Here is a 19,763-nt window from a genome sequence, read left to right on the forward strand (position 1 = left end):
GTTGGCCCAGATTGTCCTTGAATTGACTATGCAACCAAAGCAGGCTGTGAACTCTTGATTCACTGGCCTCTTCCAAAGAATCACAGACGTGATCCTCCATACTCTGCTAACTACTAGGTGCAGGCTCTATCTTGAGGTTGTAGTCAGAATAATGGCTTGTGCTGCAGTCATTTTGGAAGCTGAGAACTTTGCTTCTACGGTATTTTACTGGTATTCTGTTGGCAGAGATACCTCAGTTTCTTGCCATGTGTGCCTGCCTCCCCATAGTGTTGCTTGAGTATCTTCATAGCATTAACTTTCTCCAGAACAAGAGAGAACAATGCACAGTTTTCTTCTGGCCTAAACTTGGAGAAGCATGCTAATGTTTCTGTTTGATTGAAAGACCAGCCATACTTAAAGGAACAGGTAGAAAGACGCAAGAATCATTGGGGACTATTGTCAATTTTGACATTAGTTGTGGATTGCCATAAAAAATTACTTCATTAAAACTAAAGGCTTGTGTGACATGTTCATTGCTGTGTAGCCACAGTAGCTAACCCATAAGCTTTCCTGAGAATCTCCTGTCTCTGCCTCCTATTTTGCCTTAGGAGCACCAGGATTACTGAGGTGTGCTACTGTGGCTGACTTTGTATGTGTTCTAAGGATCCATATTCAGGCCCTTGCTCTTGTATAGCAAGTGCTTTACCCACCAAGTCATCTCCCATCCCACAAGTGGGTGTTTCTAAGTCAAAAGTTTGGAAAGTGTTGGGGATTTAACTCAGTGGTAGAGCGCTTGCCTAGAAAGCACAAGGCCCTGGGTTCGGTCCCCAGCTCCGGAAAAAAAAAAAAAGTTTGGAGAGTAGGGTGTGTGTGTGTGTGTGTGTGTGTGTGTGTGTGGGTGTGTGTGTGTGTGTGTGTGTGCGTGCGTGCGTGCGTGTGTGCGCGCGCGCGTATGTTTTCTTGTGTGAGTGCATGTGCATTGAAGATAGAACATGTACTTATGGGGTCAGAAGTTTACATCAGATATCTTCCTTGATGATTTCCACTTATTTGCTGAGAGAATCTCTTGCTGAGCCCAGAGCTTACTGAGTCATCTAGTTAGCCAAGCTTCCCCAGGGTACTGGCTGGCTCTGTGTCCTGAGCACCTGGCTTACAGGACAGCTCAGACTCCTACACAGCTTTTATGTAGGTATAGGGATCCAAACTTTGGCCTTTACAGAATGACAAGCACTTGATCCACTGAGTTATCTCCTTAGCTTCTAAACCATTTTAAAAAACTATTAGAATATAATAATAAACTCTGTGATCCCAGGGGATTGCAACATAATAAATTATGGTTAGAATGTGGTATTAGAAATGAAACTATGCTACTTTTGTTTGGGGAGAAAATTATAATTAAACTTTGACCAAAAATGTATTGGTTAGTAATTTTTTAGTCCATCTTCTGCTTTTGCAATAGAGTATAGGAACTGAGTAGATTATAAATGGTAGTTTATTTAGCCCATGTTTGGGAATTGGCATGTGGAAGAGCATGGCACTAACATCTGGTAAGGTTCTGTTGTGCTTTAGCCCATGTTTGGGAATTGGCATGTGGAAGAGCATGGCACTAACATCTGGTAAGGTTCTGTTGTGCTGCACTGTAACGAGGCAGAGGGGTTATGTCAGGAGCCCCATGTCCATTGAGAAAGGAGAAGAGGAAAAGGAAACAGAATTCATCGTTTGTAAATCTCTTCTTTGTTAGCAAACAGCCCTTTTAATGTGAGAAGGCAAGGTCTGCATTGACTGGATTAAATCTTTAAAATTTTAACTCTTAACAGTTCTATATTTGAGCCTAAATTTCCCATTCATGAATTTTGGTGAATATGTTCAAACTATAGCAGTAATTAAGAGTGGAAATTGAATAAAAATTCTTGAACATTTTAAAAACAAAAAACGGTACAAGGAGATGACCGAAGGTTGTTATTAGAAAAGATAATTAAAGTGATACATATAAGCAGGAGACAGAAGATAAATTAAATGGAAGTGTCAGTGTATTAAATAGATATTGCTGTGCAGAAAATTGACCTCAGACGTACTGCTTAAAGCAGGCATTTATTTCAGTTACCGTGCTCAGTGATCTGGTAGCAGCTTAGCTGTGTGGTTCTGATGTGGGTACTTGGTGAGTATACAGGCATGTTGGCCAGGCCTACAGCCATCTGGTACTGATAGTCCACTTTTACTCTACTTACACTTTGTTGGCAAGCCTTACTGTCTTCTGGCTGTTGGCCAGGTGCTCCACTTTCCCACCTTTGAGAGCTCTTTATTGGCTGTCAAATGTCCACTTAGCATGACAACTACCTTCTCCCAAAGCAAGTGTGTAAGGGAGAGAACCTAACTTGGGAACTGCAGTGTTTGTACCCTGATCTCAGAAGTGTTGCGCTGCCACTCCTCATATATCTTCCTGGTTATAGTGAACAATCCTGGCAATAATGTGTGAGGAAACTGCACAAGGTTTGAATATTTAGCAGTATTTGTTGAGCCCATCTTTGTGGGCTGCCTAGTACACAAAATACATAATTTATCATAATAAACCTGACTGTTACCTATTGAAAGAAGTTCAGATTGAATAAACAGTAAGAATATAATTGATCTGTATGTCACTATTAACAAAATTGACCTCATATTTGGAATGTTATATCAAATTCTTTTATTTAAACTAAGAACGATAAGGTACATACAGAAAATGAAAAAACTTAGTATTAGGGGGGTGGAGAGATGGCTCAGAGGTTAAGAACACTGAATACTCTTCCATAGGACTTGAGTTCAATTCCCAGCAACCACATGGTGGCTCACAACCATCTATAGTGGGACTGATGCCTTCTTCTGGTGTGTCTGAAGATATGTGTACAGTGTATGCATATACATTAAATAATAAATAAATCTTTAAAAAAACTTAGTATTATGTATATAGGACTGAGTGATTGTATACATTAAGAAATAGCATATTATTTTTAGTGCCCCAACATGCTTTATGCATATCATTTGATTATATCCATTGATCTCTAGAAGAGAACTAGTATGATATTTAAAGTGCTCATTTCTTCGCGTTCCTTTTTCTTCTTTACTTCCTCTATACCCATTCCTAAACACTGAAATTGTTCTATCTTCTTAGAATTTTGGTGATAGACTCGTGTTGCAATTTGTGCCTTGTTCTTTTCACGTAGAATTTTATTGTAAGAATCACACTTGGTTTTGTTTACTTAGCTATTCATTTAGACATATTTTCTTCATAATTTCCCAGTTCATTCTTCTAAGAATAAACATCTGGATTGTTTTCTGGTTTTGGCACTGATGAATAAGACTGCTGTGAATAGCTTCCTTGTCTCACACTACTCTTGTCTTCATCCATTTTTGTTGCTATAAAAATACAGATGACCCTCAGTTTATGATATTTTGAGTTGGGATTTTTTAATTTTTTATTGTATGTGACAGCAATATGCATGGGGTAAACCTTCCTCCCCAGGTTTTTAGTGGGTGTTGATTATGAACAGCAACAGCAGCACTGAGCCATAGCTCCCAGTAGTTGGAGGGTGGAAAACTATACTCGAGGTGGGATGTGCTCTAAGCTATAGTGCTTGGTAGATAGGCATAAAAGCATTTTTGAGTTCTATTGTTTTACTTATAATGAGTTTATTAGAACATACCACATTGTAAGTTAAGTACCATCTTTATCGAAGACCAAGATATTTTTTATAAGAAATGTTGGATGTGTCTCAATTCTAGAGGCTGGGAAGGCGACAGCATGCTGCTGGCATTTGCATAGCATCTGGAAAGCCTTCTGCTGTCTCACATGGTGAGACAGAGCAAGGGTGTTACTTGAGGTATATTCTCTTATAGCATTCCTCATGTTGTTAAATGGCCCGTCCATCGTGATGCTATCAAACCTAATTATCCCCCAAAGGCTCCACTATAATAGCATTAACATATGGACGTGAGGATCAAGGTTTTAATGCATGAACTTCTGAGGAACACATTCAAACCACAGCAGTCTCCAGCCCTACTTCTCTGTCTAAGCATGCACGTCTTTACAGTCTATGTAGAAGTGCAGGGTTGCCATACACACCTCTGCATTTTCTAGGTAACACCAGACTTCGTTTTTCCTAAATGGTTGCTTCAGTCATGTTCCACGTAGAGATGTGCATTACCACTGCCCAGCTATAGAAATTCTTAGTATATAATTATAGTTCTGGATTGATTATAAGTATCACAAATACTTTTTACCATACTTTATTGGTTGTTCCTTTTCTGATATCTTTGATGAACAGAAAGAGCTACTTAAATGTAAGACAGTTAAATTTATCAGTCTTTATCAAAAGAATATTGTTTTTGTTGTCTTGCCTGAACCCCAAGTTCACAAATATGTTTTCTGTGTTATTTCAAGCATTATAGTTTTAATTTTCATGTTTTGGGTCCATATCCTACCAATGAATTTGTGTTCTAAATATGATATAAAGTCACAACCTAATTATTCCCTCAGCCGAAAGCTGAGGACTCAGTGTCATTTGTTGAAATGAGCGTATATCCAGTGCTGTATAATATCAGCTTTATTGCAAACTAGACTTCCTCACATGCTTTGGTCTGTTTCTGGTCCTGCTTCTCTGTTGTATCAGTTGCAGTACCTAAGCCACCACCAGACTGACTTTTAACAGCATTACAATAAAGTAGGTATACGCTGGAGGCAACGCTTCTGTTCTTCTGTGCGAGAGTTCTTTTGGGGCCTTATTTCTGTCTGTTTCTATGTAATCTGAACAAGGGTTACTTATCTTTCCTTTTAGTGGAGTTTGTTTATTCTTAGAAGACTTTATGTGAAGGCCATTGTAACAATCAGGAGTTCTAACCTAGTCTGTTAATCAGATTTTCATCACTGAGACAAATATCTGAAAACAAAAGAAGAAAGATTTATCTTGGCTTGTGGTTTCACAGGTTGAGTCTGTGGTTGTGTGGCTCCATTGCTTCTGGGCCCATGCATGGTAAGACAGAGGGTTCTGGTAGGGCACATGTGATGGGAAAAACTGGCTCCGTTCATGGTAATGGGAGCCGAAGGAGCCAGGACAAGATACACCTTTCAGTGGCATGCCCTACTGACTTACTTTCTCCAATAATGCACTCCATCTTTGTAATCCATTCACTATGAACTCAAGGGGTGAATCCATTGATGAAAGTACCCTCGTGATCCAGTCACCTCTCGGTATCCAGGGATAAAGCATGAGCCTTCCCATGATCCTTTTGTGGAAATATTTACTTCCAAATCACAATAGCTATACATTTTTACTCCCAAATGTTTTAACCACTGGGATGTTGGGGACCGTTTCCCCAAGATAGGCAGTGATAAATCCTAGTGATTTATGGTGCTAAATAAATTTTTTACCTCTGATCTTCTTCTGATTAACTCTCAGAAATCCATGACAGAAATCCAATTTGATGTCCAGTTTGTTAGGACATTTTAAAAATGCAAACCAACCACAAACAGCCAGGTAGGACACATAAATCTAACAGGTATAACATGCATGGAAACGCCTACAGAACAGATTGAAGTAATATTAGGTCTTCTGTCTTCACCATTGCCCATTTGTTCTAGGTCAGTATATGGAGGAGAGAGGAGGGGAGAGGAGGGGAAAGGAGAGAGAAGAAAGGAGGGACACACTAACACTCACTTATAATCCCAACACTTGAGAGGCTGGCCAACTGGCTACATAGCAAGACTGTGTTTCAAAAAATAAAAGCAAATTGTATACAAATAATTTTACAACTTTTCAGTAAGTAAAGGCAATATGTTTTACTATTACAAAGGTTTTGCAATAGATTTTTTTTTTAAAGTTTCATCTCACTATTAATTAGAAACATATGGATCAAAATAAAATGCCATTTTTCAGCTATCACCAGATTTGCAAAATATTTAATACTTTCCAGTATCAAATCTTGGCTAGAATGTGAATATTCTCACACAGCATTGCTGGGAATATAAAATAGAACAGATACTTTGGAGGGTCATTTGCATGCCTGTTAAAAATAAAAGCACATACATTTCTTGCCTTTGATATAGACGTTTCCCTTTAAGAATTCCACAGAGGAATACTTGCACATATGCACAAAGAAACAAGACATCAGTTCCTTTATTATTTATAATGTATGAATTTTGAGAAATATCTTAATATGCAGCCAACAAAGGATTGTACAGAAAATTTAGTTATAAGATATGCTAAAACATTTTATTGAGAATGAATTCTATCCATATGTCTTCATCTTTTAAAATACTGCTCAAGGGGAAAAAAACATGGTAACGTGAAAATAAAATTAGCATAATTTCTGTACAGAAAATGCTTATTTTCTGATTATAGTCCCTTATGCATATGTGTATGTGTGTTCATATTTCATATGTGTGGTTGCATGTGCACATAGGTATGTATACACGTGGAAGCAATAGATTAACCTCATACAGGTGCTATTCATTTTAATTTTTTTGAGATAGGATCTTTCAGTGACTTGGAGTTTACAAATTAGTCTGGACTGTTGGTAGTGTTAAGATGAGATCATTCTTCCCCAACGTGCTTTTGGTCAGTGTTTTATCATAGCAGAAGAAAGCAAACCACGACAGTATCCAATAGGATATTAGAAACTGTCTTGGGAGTGATGTTTTGTTTTATTTTTTTACAAGAAAACATTTTTATTGTTTTTTTTTTTAATTTTATCTAATCTTTTTTTTTTTACACTCTAGATTTTTATCCCCCTCCCAGTCCACCCTCTAACTGTTCTACATCCTTTACTTCCTCTCCCACCCCAAGTATCCGCCCCACCGTACCTCCCCACTCCCTGGGGCCTCCAGTCTCTTGAAGGTTAGGTGTATCTTCTTTGACTGAACCCAGACCCTGCAGTTCTCTGCTCTGTATGTGTTGGGGGCCTCATTTCATCTCATGTATGCTGCCTGGTTAGTGGTCCAGTGTCTGAGAGATCTCAGGGGTCCAGGTTGAGACTGCTGGTCCTCCTTACAGGGTCGCCCTCCTTCTCAGCTTCTTCTAGCATTTCTGTAATTCATCCACAGGGGTCAGCAGCTTCTGTCCATTCGTTGAGTGTAAATATCTGCATCTGACTCTTCCAGCTGCTTGTTGGGTCTTTTGGAAGGCAGTCATGATAGGTCCCTTTTTTGTGAGCATTCCATAGCCTCAGTAATGGTGTCAGGCCTTGGGACCTCCCCTTGATTTGGATCCCACTTTGGGCCTGTGGCTGGACCTCTTTTTCCTCAGGCTCTTCTCCATTTTTGTCCCTGCAGTTCTTTTAGACAGGAACAATTATGGATCAGAGTTTTTGACTTGGATGGTCAAAACCCCCATCCCTCACTTGATGTCCTGTCCCTCCACTGAAGGTGGGCTCTACAAGTTCCCTCTAGCTAGTGTAGGGCATTTCATCTAAGGTTTCTCCCTTTGAGTCCTGAGAATCTCTCACCTCCCAGGTCTCTGGTACATTCTGGAGGGTCGCCCAACCTACCTCCTGAGGTTGCCTGTTTCCATTCTTTCTGCTGGCCCTCAGGACTTTAGTCCTTTTCCCCCACCTAATACGTGATCATGTTCCCCTCTTCTCCTCCCTGTCCTCTTTCCCACCCAGGACCCTTCCTCCCTTCTCCCTCCTATACTGTTTAGGGCTACTGGATATAAGTCTTTCTGCTAGTTTCTTGAATATTTTGAATATAGTAGGATTTATGAAGGCCAGTATTAAAATGTAGAAATTGCATTTAATTTATTCACTATTAAATACAGGCTAGGTGTGATGGCTCATTCCTATAACACCAGAACTCAGGCAGAAGAGGCAAGGAGGAGTGCAAGTTTGAGGTCAACATGGGCTACAGAGTGAGACCTTGTCTTAAAAGCTACTTCCCCAAAAAGAAATAAAAGAATTGTGTAGTGTTGTTATATGAGTGAATGTGGCTAAGAGCTATTGCAAGTTGTGCATGTCATAGAAGTCAGTCTTAGTTGGTTGAAGAGAATTGAAAGCAGTTAATTTGGGTACCACTTAGGAATAAGAAAGATCCATATAAAAATATTACAAAGAACATGATCTAGGTTCGCCAATTCTATAGGGCATCAAGCTAGCAAAGCAATTCATTTGGCCTGGTGATATGGCTTAGTGAATAAAAGCACTTGCCATGCAAGCCTTTTAGTTCAGTTCCCAGAACCCATGATGGAGAGAGGACCAACTCTAGACATTGTTCTCTCATCTCCACACATGTGAATACACATTTATTTATTCATTCATTCGTTCGTTCGTTCATTCATTCATTCATTCATTCATTCATTCTCCCCCCTCTGCATGCACACTAATAATAATAAGTAACTTTTTAAAAAGTTTGTTTCATTAGCTCTTGATAACTTTTAGTAAATGCATATTAATAATTTTGTTTAGAACAATTAGGCTTCCTTCTCAACAGTGTTATAATATTTTAAATTTTGATCAACTAATGTAATATGTTTATTTATTAATTAGGGACTCATTTTATAGCCTAGGATTCCTAGCAATTCTACTGCCTCTGCCTTTCAAGTGCTGGGATTACAGGTGTGCACCGACTGCTCAGCTCAATACTACGTATTGTTCAACAGTTTTTTTTTTTTTTTTTTTTGGTTCTTTTTTTCGAGCTGGGGACCGAACCCAGGGCCTTTGCTTCCTAGGTAGCGCTCTACCGCTGAGCTAAATCCCCAGCCCTGTTCAACAGTTTTATTGAGATTAATTTACAGATTATAAAGTTCAATCACCAAGCATGCAAGTGTATAATTTAATAATAAATGAATACAGCTCTACAACCAGGAGCACAGTCTGTCTTTAGAATGTTTCCATCACCTTCTAGAGTTGCTTATACTCTCATCTGACAGGGGTCCCTACTGCCCCTCACCCCTGGAGCTGCCTTTTGCCTGTGCACACATTCCCTATTAATGGCATCATAATCATGCTGTTTTCATTTAGCCTTATATTTGGTGGTTTACTTGATTGCAGCAGGATTTATCAATCAGTGGTCATTTGGGTTGCTTATATTATGAATAAATGATACTATTGATAGGCAAGTGCAAATTTTCATATGAGCATATACTTTCTATTTTCATGGGAAAATTCTTATAAATGGATTATGTGGACAACTTGCTATGTCTAATTTAAAAGAAACTGAAGATGATTTTGCAGAGTTCTGTACGATTACATGCCTGTGAGGACACCATGTCTTCATCAGAGTGTGCTGTTGTCTGCTGATCCCTTCATCTTTCAGGTCACTCCCACTATGTATCCGGGATTCTGTCTCTGCTTTCTGAGTGCTGGGATCCCAGATGGACCTGTGTGCCTGGTATATCTGCCGAGTGGTTACTGTGTTTACATTCTAGTAGCTATATGGGAGCCTCTCCCCTGCTCCTAGATTCCCTTTCCTAATTACTAGTCATTACTTCATTTTCAGCTGTGTGTTTGCTTTACTGCTTTCTTCCCATTTTGCTAGTGTTATTAAGTATAAATCATTCCGATCTCTTGCCCATTGTCTAATCAGAGTTGTTGTGTTTGGAAGACTTCTTTACCCATTCTCCATTTTTTTGGTGGGGGGGATAACTCAGATAACAGAGTTTGACAATTTCATTAGAAATCTACAGACAAGTATGTCTCTTGTTGTACCCCCAAAATGTTAACAAATACTTTTATATACAACTTTTGCATGTTGCTTGTCTTTTCTTTCCTTACTTTTTGTAGAAGTTTGTTTTATCAACTTTCTGAGAGATTGTGTTTTGGGTGCTCTGTCCAATAGCTGCCTAGTTCAAGATCAGTGATTTCCTCAATGTGTTCTTTTAGTGCTATTAATAGTTTGACTTTGCAACCTTTAAGACAATCATCCATTCTGAGTTAAGTTCTGCATAGTTTCTTCTCATTTAATGGTATACATTCATTTAAAAAATATATAGATATGAATTTCCCCAGTGCCAGTCAGTAAAAACTCATCTTTTCCCCTTTAAATTGTCTCCTCCTTGGGAAGTCAGCTGACCATGTGATGAAACTCCCAGTTTTCTCCATTTGTCATGATTGTTCCAGGTTTCTAAGAAGATGTGAATCTGGAAATTGTGTGTTGGAATTCATAGCTTATCCATATGCATTTTAGAACAAACTTTGGATTACTACTGCAAAACCTGCTGGCATTTTGGTAAGGTTTGCACTGACTAGAATAATTTTAAATCAATCCATATAGGAGTATTGCCATCTTGATAAGTAGTTTTTAGAGCATGGATAGGGTCCTTTTCTTCATTTAAAGTCCTCAAAGATTTTAAAAAATTTTATCACTTTCAATTTAAAATCATAATAGTTTGTTGTTGTTGTTGTTTTTAAGATTTATTTATTTATAATATGAGTACACTGTAGCTGTCTTCAGACACACCAGAAGAGGGCATCGGGTCCCATTACACATGGTTGTGAGCTGCCATGTGGTTGCTGGGAATTGAACTCAGGACCTCTGGAAGAACAGTCAATGCTCTTAACCACTGAGCCATCCCTCCAGCCCTTAAAAATCATAATAGTTTTATTAAAATAATTTTTTAAAAGTATTTAATTTGTGTGCATATAGAAGTGAGAGAGGACAACTCACAAGAGTTGGTACTCACATTCTATCATATGGATCTACCATATGGATACTTGACAGCAAGTACCTTAAAACACACACACACACACACACACACACACACACACACACACACACACACTGAGCTATGGATCTACCATATGGATACTTGACAGCAAGTACCTTGAAAAAACACACACACACACACACACACACACACACACACACACACACACACACACACACACTGAGCTGTGTCTCTCACTGGCCCCTTCACACATACTTAGGCTATTGTGGATGGAATTTTTGCATCACTTTCACTCCTGGGCTGAAATACAGTTGTTTTTATGTTAATCTTAGAGTTTATAAACTGTCCCCGCCAGCGGGGACCCACTTATTCAGGGTCCCGAAGGGGCGCTACCCTTGGGCCTAAATGGGGGGCGAGAGAAGAAGGAGACCAAGCAAGATTCTGTTGTCAAGGTCTCATTTATTGGGATGAACGTTACAGCTTTTAAGGCTTTCAGGTAGGGGGAGTGACCTTTGTGAAATATGAAGGAGGGGGAGATGAGGGTATAGGCAGTGATAGCTGAGCAAAGAAGTCAGGTGATGAGGTCTGGGTGGTGGAGACACTGGGTGTTGACTGAGGAGATAACTGGTATCTGCTAAGGGAGCTGAGGCATCCCTTGAATGTTATCTTCCTGTGCCGTAAATTCATGGGAGAGGCTTTCATTCAACAATCTTAAGACTTATGGCAGTCATCTTAGGGGTGAGTCTCTGTGGCCAAACAGCCCAAAGTCACCTAGCCACTTTGAGCCATGCAGTCAAAAAGTGGCTAGGCCCAAATCCAATATGGCTCCGTGCAATAAACTTGTTATGCTCCTAGCTATGCACACTCACTCCCTCTTTTCTTTCTCCCCACAACATCCTGCCTTGTGTGCTCTTGCTTTCTCTGCTACTCTCTTGTTCTCTGCATCCGTATACTACTTTGAATTTTCTGCATTTAAAATCATATATCACTTGTAAATACATTTGGCTTCACTTCTTTGTTTCTAGATTAACCCCTAGGTTTTGTGCTGTGCCTGTTTTACTACCTAAGCCTTTAGTGTGGTTGTGAGTAGAAATGGTGAAAGACGGCTTCTTTGTCTGACTGCAGTTTTCCAGGGAACCGATTAGGCATGATGTAGTGCAGCTCTTTAAAGATCTACTTTAGCCAGTTGAGACTGTGCCCTCCAGCCCTAGTTGTTTGTTTTAATGTTGTTTGTAATAGTTAATGTATATTAATATGCTGTATAGCATTTGATCTATATATGTTGCCCTGCTTCTGAGAACTATCTGCTCGTATCATTTACTCTTTTAAATTGTTCAGCTCTTTGTTCTAGTTATTCATGCCCAGCCTGGTGCATAGCCAACAAAGCTTGTCCCCTATGCTGCAGGTGATCTTTTCAGTCTGTTGTTGTCTTTGTTGTGCAAGAGCCCAATTTGATGTTTGTCAGGCCTACCTGTTATTTCCTGAGCTGTTGGAGTCTTACTCAGAAAGTCTGTGCTTCTCTCTATATCTTGAAATGTTTATACTTTTCTTTCATAGTTTCAAAGTTTCAGGTCTCATATTAAGGTCTTTAGTCCATTTTAAGTTGATTTCTGTGCAGAGTGAGAGGTAAAGATTGTATTCAGTCTTTACCACATGCATCTCTAGCTTCCTAGCCCCCCGTGTGGATGAGGCCATCTTTTCTCCAGTAGGCACTTTGGCACCTTTGTCAGTAATCCATTTCCTGTAGGTTTTCTAGTTTACTGGAAGATGATTCTTCAGAATACTTCTTAGTGAGCCTTTGGATTTCAGTGATATTTGTTGAAATATTCCTTCACCCAGTTATCTCTATGTTGTTAATGTGAGTCTTTCTCTTGTTTAGTTTATCTAAGCATTTGTCATTCTTGTTTATCTGTTCAAGAAAGCTACTGTTTCATTGATCCTCTTATGGGCTTCATTAATTTCTACCCCACTCTTTTTATCTACTAATTTTGTTTGGCTTGTTCTTTTTTTTTTTTTTTTTTTCCCAAGATTTTGAGATATACCACTAAGAAATTATCAGAGAATTCTCTTGACTTGTCAATGTGTGCACTCATCACAATAAGCTTACCTCTTCTGCCTTTGCTGTATACAGAAAAGTGTAAGGAAGTATGGTTTTATTTTTACTTGTTTCTAGGATTTCTTTATTTTTTAAAACCATACTTTATATATAGAAAACATAGTTTGCATATTTAATCCTTATGTGTTTATATGGTGTCTATAGTTTCTTGTGATACTAATTTTATTTCATTATGATCTGTATGATACAAGGATTTTTTAATTACTTTTCATCACAATCACTGTCCCCACTCCCAGTCACCCCTCCCGCATCTCCCCCCCCCCACTCTCCCCTTCCCTTCTCCCCCCCGGGCGTAGAAGCCCCCCCCTGTATATCCCTCTACCCTGGCACATCAAGTCTCTAGGAGTCTAGGCACACTGAGGCCAGACAAGGTAATCCAGCTAGAAGAACATATCCCACAGACAGACAACAGCTTTTGGGATAGCTCCCACCCCCTCCAGTTGTTCAGGACCCACATTGAAGACCAAGCTGCACATCTACTACATATGAGTGAGGGTTGGGGGGAGTAGGTCTAGCCCCTGTATGTCCTTTGGTTGGTGGTTCTGTCTTCCTGTGGAGTTCCTATCCCCTTTGGGGCCCTCAATCCTTCCCCCAACTCTTCCAAAAGAATTCCCAAGCTCTGTCCACTCTTTGGCTATGATCTGCATCTGTCTGAGTCAGCTGCTGGATGGAGCCTCTCAGAGGACAGTTATGCTAGACTCCTGTCTGCAATCATAACAGAATATTATTAATAGTGTTAGAAATTGTTGCTTGCCAATGGGGTGGGTCTCTAGTTGGGCCAATGCCAAGGAGCAGTCTCAGCTTGGAGAGGGGTTCTGAGAGAAGGGGTGTCTGGGAGGGGTGAAAACAGTTACTTCAAGTCAAATCATGGATCCAAGCTGAAGGCCTGTGTTCTGCTTGATGCAGCTTTTCCAGTCTGCTTCTCTCTGTGTTCTGCTTTTTCTCTGAAGATCTTTGTCTATATTCTGCTTGCTAAGAGACCTAAGAGATCACCCTGTCTATGTCCTGCTTGCTTGTATCAGTTCTCCAAGCAGTTCTCTCTTTTTGTCTTAAAAAACTCTCTGGGTAGCTCATCTCCTGGAGAACCTGTACAGGTCCAGTCTTTTTGTTTACGTAACAATCCAATCATTTATTTCAGGTTTTCCTTTTTCTTATGAATCAAGATCTCAGTTCTTTGATTCTTTTTTTTTTCTTTTTCTTTTTTTTGGGAGCTGGGGACCGAACCCAGGGGCCTTGCGCTTGCTAGGCAAGTGCTCTACCACTGAGCTAAATCCCCAACCCCTCAGCTCTTTGATTCTTAGGAGACAGCAAGCATATATTTTTTTCTTAACATTGCAAAAGAATTCAGAGATTCTTTTCAGAGAATTCAAACTACCTTTGTTAAGCTAGTTGGATGAGACCCTGCCCTGAAATTACCATTTCTACCACAACTAAGTCTAACTTTGCTCTGTCCTAGGCCGATCCTGAACTCAGCAATCTATCTGCCTTTGTAAGCATAAACAAAAAACTAGACTGGGTAGGATCTCCTGTGATCACTGCTCCCTAAATCTTTTTCTCCTTCCTTAGTAATTGTCTAGCAAGTTGGCTCATGGCACAGCTGCTTTTGTTCCTTTAGACTTGTGAAGTCCCTTATAGAATTCATATTGCATCCTTGTTTTTTTGCATAGGTAAGAAATTATATATTTTTGAACTCATGTATTTGGAGCTCTTTTCCTGTAACCTTAATGGCTGTCCTGAAAGTCCCAGAGTTTACCATTTTGCTGAGACATAGCCACACCCTCAACTTCTGGATTCTTGCTGTGTCTAATTATCATGGAGTCATTAACATTAACAGGGAGGAAATTCCTAGAAGGGGTGTGAAATATGTACATTATTATACAAACAAGCCTTAAAGCCACAGCAGCCATCCACACTCTTGGAGGTTCACACCAGGGGCTCTGTCCCAAGGGCAGGAACCATGTCACTCTGTCCCCACCAAGGCCAGGCAGGGCTCAGCAGGCCAGTTATTGCTTGGCCATTCCCTCAGTCTCTGTTCCATCCTCTGTCCCTGCATTTCCTGCAGACAGGATAAATTTTGGTTAAAAGGTTTTGTCAGTAGGTTGGTGTCCCTATCCCTCCACTAGAGTTCCTGCCTGGCTATAGGAAGTGGCCTCTTGAAGTTCTACATCCCCAATGCCTTGAGTTACAGCTAAGGTCATCCCATAGATTCCTGGGGCCCTCTCCTATCCCAAGTTTCTGGCATGTCCTCGAGATACCCCACCACCACCAGCTGCAAACTTCCATTCATTCTCATGGCCACCTGGACCTCTCTCCTGTTCCTCCCCCCTTCCTCTCCCTATTCCTTCTCTCACACAGTTCTCTTCCTCTTATCTACCTCTTACAGCTATTGTATTCCCCCTTCTAAGTGAGATTCAAGTATGCTCTCTTGGACCTTCCTTCTTGTCTAACTTCTTTGGGTCTGTGGAGTGTAGCATGGGTATCTTGTACTTTATGGCTAATATCTACTTATAAGTGAGTACATACCATGCATGTCCTTTGGGGTCTGGGTTACCTCACTCAGGATGATATTCTCAAATTCCATCCATTTGTCTGCAAAATTCATTATTTTTAATAGCTGAATAGTATTCCATTGTGTAGATGTACCACTTTTTCTTTATTCATTCTTTCGTTGAGGGACATCTAGGTTGTTTCCAGTTTCTGGCTATTATGAGTAAAGCTGCTGTGCACATAGTTGAGCAAGTGTCCCTATGGTAAAGTGGGGCATCTTTTGGGTATATGCCCAAGAGTAGTATAGTTTGGTCTTGAGGTAGAACTATTTATTCCCTGTTTTCTGAGAACCTGCCAAATTGATCTCCAGCGTGGTTGTCCAAGCTTGCACTCTCTTCGGCAATGGAGTAGTCCACTGGCTCCACAGCCTCAGCTTGTACTATTGTAAGGGTTCTAAATCACTGAAGGGAAATCCCAGACTCAGATCATATGCAAAAGCAAAGAGTGTTTATTCTGCAGAAACAACCAGCATGCAGGGGTCAACCATTCTTTGAAATGGCGACCCCAGATAAAGGCACTCAGGCCTTCTTCTAGGAAACCGTGGAAACTCTCTAGAAGGGTTAGGTAATCTAAAATTTCATTGGTGGGTGCTAAGGAGGTTGCAGGTGATCAGTGGTCTACATTCCTGTCATGAGCATTCAATCATGTGATGAAATAGGGCTGCCCAGCGCAGATGGCTTGTTCTGAGATACTTCCCCGTTTTTGCGATTATTCCAAGGCTGTGAGGTTTTATGATCTTGTTCTGGATTTTATGGTCTGTTCCTAGAGCTGGTGTCTGGGACTTCTGCATTCAGGAATCTGGTCCCTTACTGCCCTCTTCAAAATAGGCCTGGTGCTTAAGTGGAGACAAATGGGGTTTGTATTGTCCTTTCACTTACACCTGAGTGCTTGATCTTAACCATTCTGCCATTATGAGGTGGAAGCTCAGAGTTACTTTGATTTGCGTTACTTTGATAAGGACTTTGAACGTTTCTTTAAGTGCTTCTCAGCCATTTGAGAGTCCTCTGTTGTTCAGGTCTGCACCCCATTTTTAAATTGGGTTATTTGGGTTGTTGGTGTCTAACCTCTTGTTTTTAATGAAATGGATGATTTTCTAGACAGATAACACCAAAGTTAAATCAAGGTAAGGTAAACAAGAAATTATTTTTTAAAGATGTATTTTATTTTATTTTATTTATATGTAGGTGTATATAGGATTGGAGTTAGAAATGTTTATGAGATATTTGACATGACTGACTCCTGAGCCATTCTCTAGCCCCTAAAAATATTCATATTTCTTCTCTCTCTCTCTCTCTCTCTCTCTCTCTCTCTCTCTCTCTCTCTCTCTCTCTCTGTGTGTGTGTGTGTGTGTGTGTGTGTGTGTGTGTGTGTGTGTTAAAACTTGTTTTATTATCTAAAATGTGATCTACTTTGGAGAAAGTTTCATAGACTGCTGAAGAGTATGTATTCCATAGATAAAATACTCTGGAAAATGTCAGTTAAATCCATTATTTTACAGTGCAGTCAAACTTCAACTTTCTTCTTTGGGAGAGGGGGTTGGAGCAGGCTGAATGACATAGCTGTCCATTAATGAGAATGAGATTTTTTTTTCTCTTTGAGGCAAAGTCTCTCTGTCCTTGGAAGTCATTATGTAGACCAGACAGGCCTCAACTCAACAGAGATCCACCTGCTTCTGCCTCCCGAGTGCTGGGTTTAAAGGCATGCAACACCACACTCAGCTAGAGTGAGATTTTTAAAGTAAGTATCCATTGTTGTTATATCTGGACTTTTCTTATCCCTTCATGTCTGGTTGTGTTTTGTGAAATTGGGTGCATTGGCATTTGATGTCTGCATATTTATAATCATGATAGGTTCTCAATGGGTTATCTCTTTATTAATATGGCATGCCTATCTTTATTTCTATGGTTAAATTTGGCTTGAAGTCTGCTTTTCCAGGCATGAGTATAGCTATTCTAGCTTGTTTTTGAATTCTACTTACTTGAAATATAATTTTCTACTTTTTTCTCTTTCAGTCTTTTCCAGTAGGTGAATTTCTTATAGCAAACAGTTGGATCTGGCTTTTTAATCAATTCAGCTGACCTATGTTCCAAATTAATACTTAAAATTTAATATTATTGAGAGATATATGCTAATTCTCATCTTCATACACTTGCTGGTTTACAGAGTTAATTGTGTTTGATTTCTTCCTATACTTCACTGTTTATTCTTTTAATGAGACTTGTTCTTTCTTGGGCTCTCATATTTATGAATGCGTTTCTTCCTTTGCTGTATGTAGTATTTCTCTAAGTATATTCTGCAGTGCTAGTCTAGTGGTTATGACTTGTTTTAATTTATACTTCTGAGAAGTCTTTATTTCTGCTTCAATTTTAAAGGATAACTTCCCTGGAAATTGTTGTCTGGGTTAGCACTGGTTTTTGTTTCAAAGCTTGAAATACACCAGTCTATCTCTCTTGGCCTTCCAGCGTTCTTTTATTTTGATGGGTTTCCCTTTTTAAGTAACACTGCATTTCTTTCTTGAAATTTTCAGTATTATGGTCTGTGCTTTTGGAATTTTATGATGCATAAAAGTGTTTATCTGGCTCTATTTGGTATTCTCTCTGCCTCATGTGGCATGTCCATGATGTTTTCTAGGTTTGAGAAGTTTTTGCTGTCACTTTTCTGAAGGAATCTCAGTCAGTTTCTTTTTGGTCCTTTTGCACACTGGATTTGGTTTGCCAGTCTCAGCGCACCACAGGTCTGGAATGTTATGCTCATGATTTCTGGATTTTATTTTTTGTTATCTGAATGATTTCCCCACTAGTCACCAACTCCTGATAGCTTTTCTCACACCTGGGCTAGTCTGTTGCTGATACTTTATAGTAAGAGTTTCTATTTGACTGAGTTTTTTATGTTTAAGATTTTTTTTGGCTGAAATTTTTATTCACTCATCTCTTATTTGAACTTCTTATTAATCTCTTTCTCTGTGAGTGTGTGAGTTTGTGTGTCTTGCAAACACATGAATATGAGGATGTGAGCATGTATACAGAAGCTAAGAGCAAGATGTCACATGTCTTCCTCTATCACTCTTTGCCTTGCGTCTTTGAGACAGGATCGTTCACTGAGCCAGAAACTTCCCAGTGTGTCTCTGTTCCCCAATCCTGATATCTGCAGCATGCTAGGATTTTTATGTGGGTGCCAAGGCTTCCAACTCAGGTCCTCATGCTTGCAGAACAAGAGTTCTTACTCATAATACCATTTCAGTAGCCCCTCGTTGGTCATTTTTTAAATCAGACTTTTAAACTATTTCTTCTGATTTTTTTAACATTTAAGTATCTTTAGGTTCAGTTACTAAGTGTTGCAAACTTAGAGAAGCCATACTGCTTTGTGTTTTTATGTGATGACTCAGGTTATCTATCTGTGAAATGGCAGTTCCTGTTCACTGAGTGCTTAGTAAGCAGCCTTCTTTTAAGGACTCTACTCACATAGGGCAGAGAACTGTGATAATAGCATTATCACCAAAATAGACGATATTAAAATACATTTACAGGGGCTGGAGAGGTGGCCTAGTGGTTCAGAGCATGTATGCTGCTCTTCCGCAAGGGTTTGGTCCCCAGCATCACGTCAGACAACTCACAGCTTCCAGGGGATCCAGTGCTCCTGACTTCTGCACACCTCCACATATGTGCACAGCCACGCACATAGACATAATGTAAAATAAAGTAAATCTTTTTAAAAATAGAGTTAAAAGAAGTTATAGTTCTGCTGCAACTAGATGTCCGAGGGTAGGGCAGTACCCAAGGGGGAGCCTCCCCTTCCCAGAGGAGAAAGAGAGGGGGTAGTAGTGGGGGAGGGCTTTATAAAGGAAAGAAGACTAGGAGGGGAGGAGGCAGGGGGATCTGTAATCAGGATGTAAAGTGAAAAAAATAAATTATTGAAAAGTAGGAAAAAAATAAAGTCATTTATTACTACATCTTAAGTGACAATAGAAAAGAAAATGGTAAAAATAATGCTATAATAAAAGTATGAATTTAAAAAATAATAAAGGTAAAAATTAATGATGAATGAAGGAAAAAGGAGGGGTTTTCTCTTTAAAGAAAAGAATAAAAGATATTTAATGAAAAAGGGACAGGATGTGAGAGGAACAGACAGCAACATTAGACAAATACTTCAGATTACAAAATATAGAAAAAAACTAAAGATAAGAGGAATAGAAACAAAAAGGTGGAAATAAAATACTAAAATATCAGAACAAGAAAAAGTAAAGACATGAAATATTATAACAAGTGAAATTAAGGAAAGGGACAGAAAGAATGAATAAAACAATGAATGAAGAGTTAGACACTTCTTCCTGTGTCCTCGAGTTCTAGGCCTGGGAGGGAAGGTGTCAGTGAGGCAGACTAGTGCTGCCCATAGGGTTAACTCCCCCAGATCAGCCATTCATTATGTAAGTCTGTTGATTTCTATAAAGTGTGATGTGTTTGTTTGGTTTTACCCTATTGCTGTCACAA

At 39.5% G+C, this 19,763-nt stretch overlaps 1 protein-coding gene across 1 annotated transcript in view; it reads left to right on the forward strand.

Annotated features, from left to right (window-relative positions):
- The window catches only part of Copg2 (COPI coat complex subunit gamma 2), a 118,960-nt gene that overhangs the window by 44,387 nt on the left and 54,810 nt on the right, over window positions 1-19,763 (forward strand). The gene's annotated exons all lie outside the window — the stretch shown is intronic.

This window comes from Rattus rattus, chromosome 6 (genome assembly GCF_011064425.1).
Source record: "Rattus rattus isolate New Zealand chromosome 6, Rrattus_CSIRO_v1, whole genome shotgun sequence".
Classification (NCBI taxonomy): Eukaryota; Metazoa; Chordata; class Mammalia; order Rodentia; family Muridae; genus Rattus; species Rattus rattus.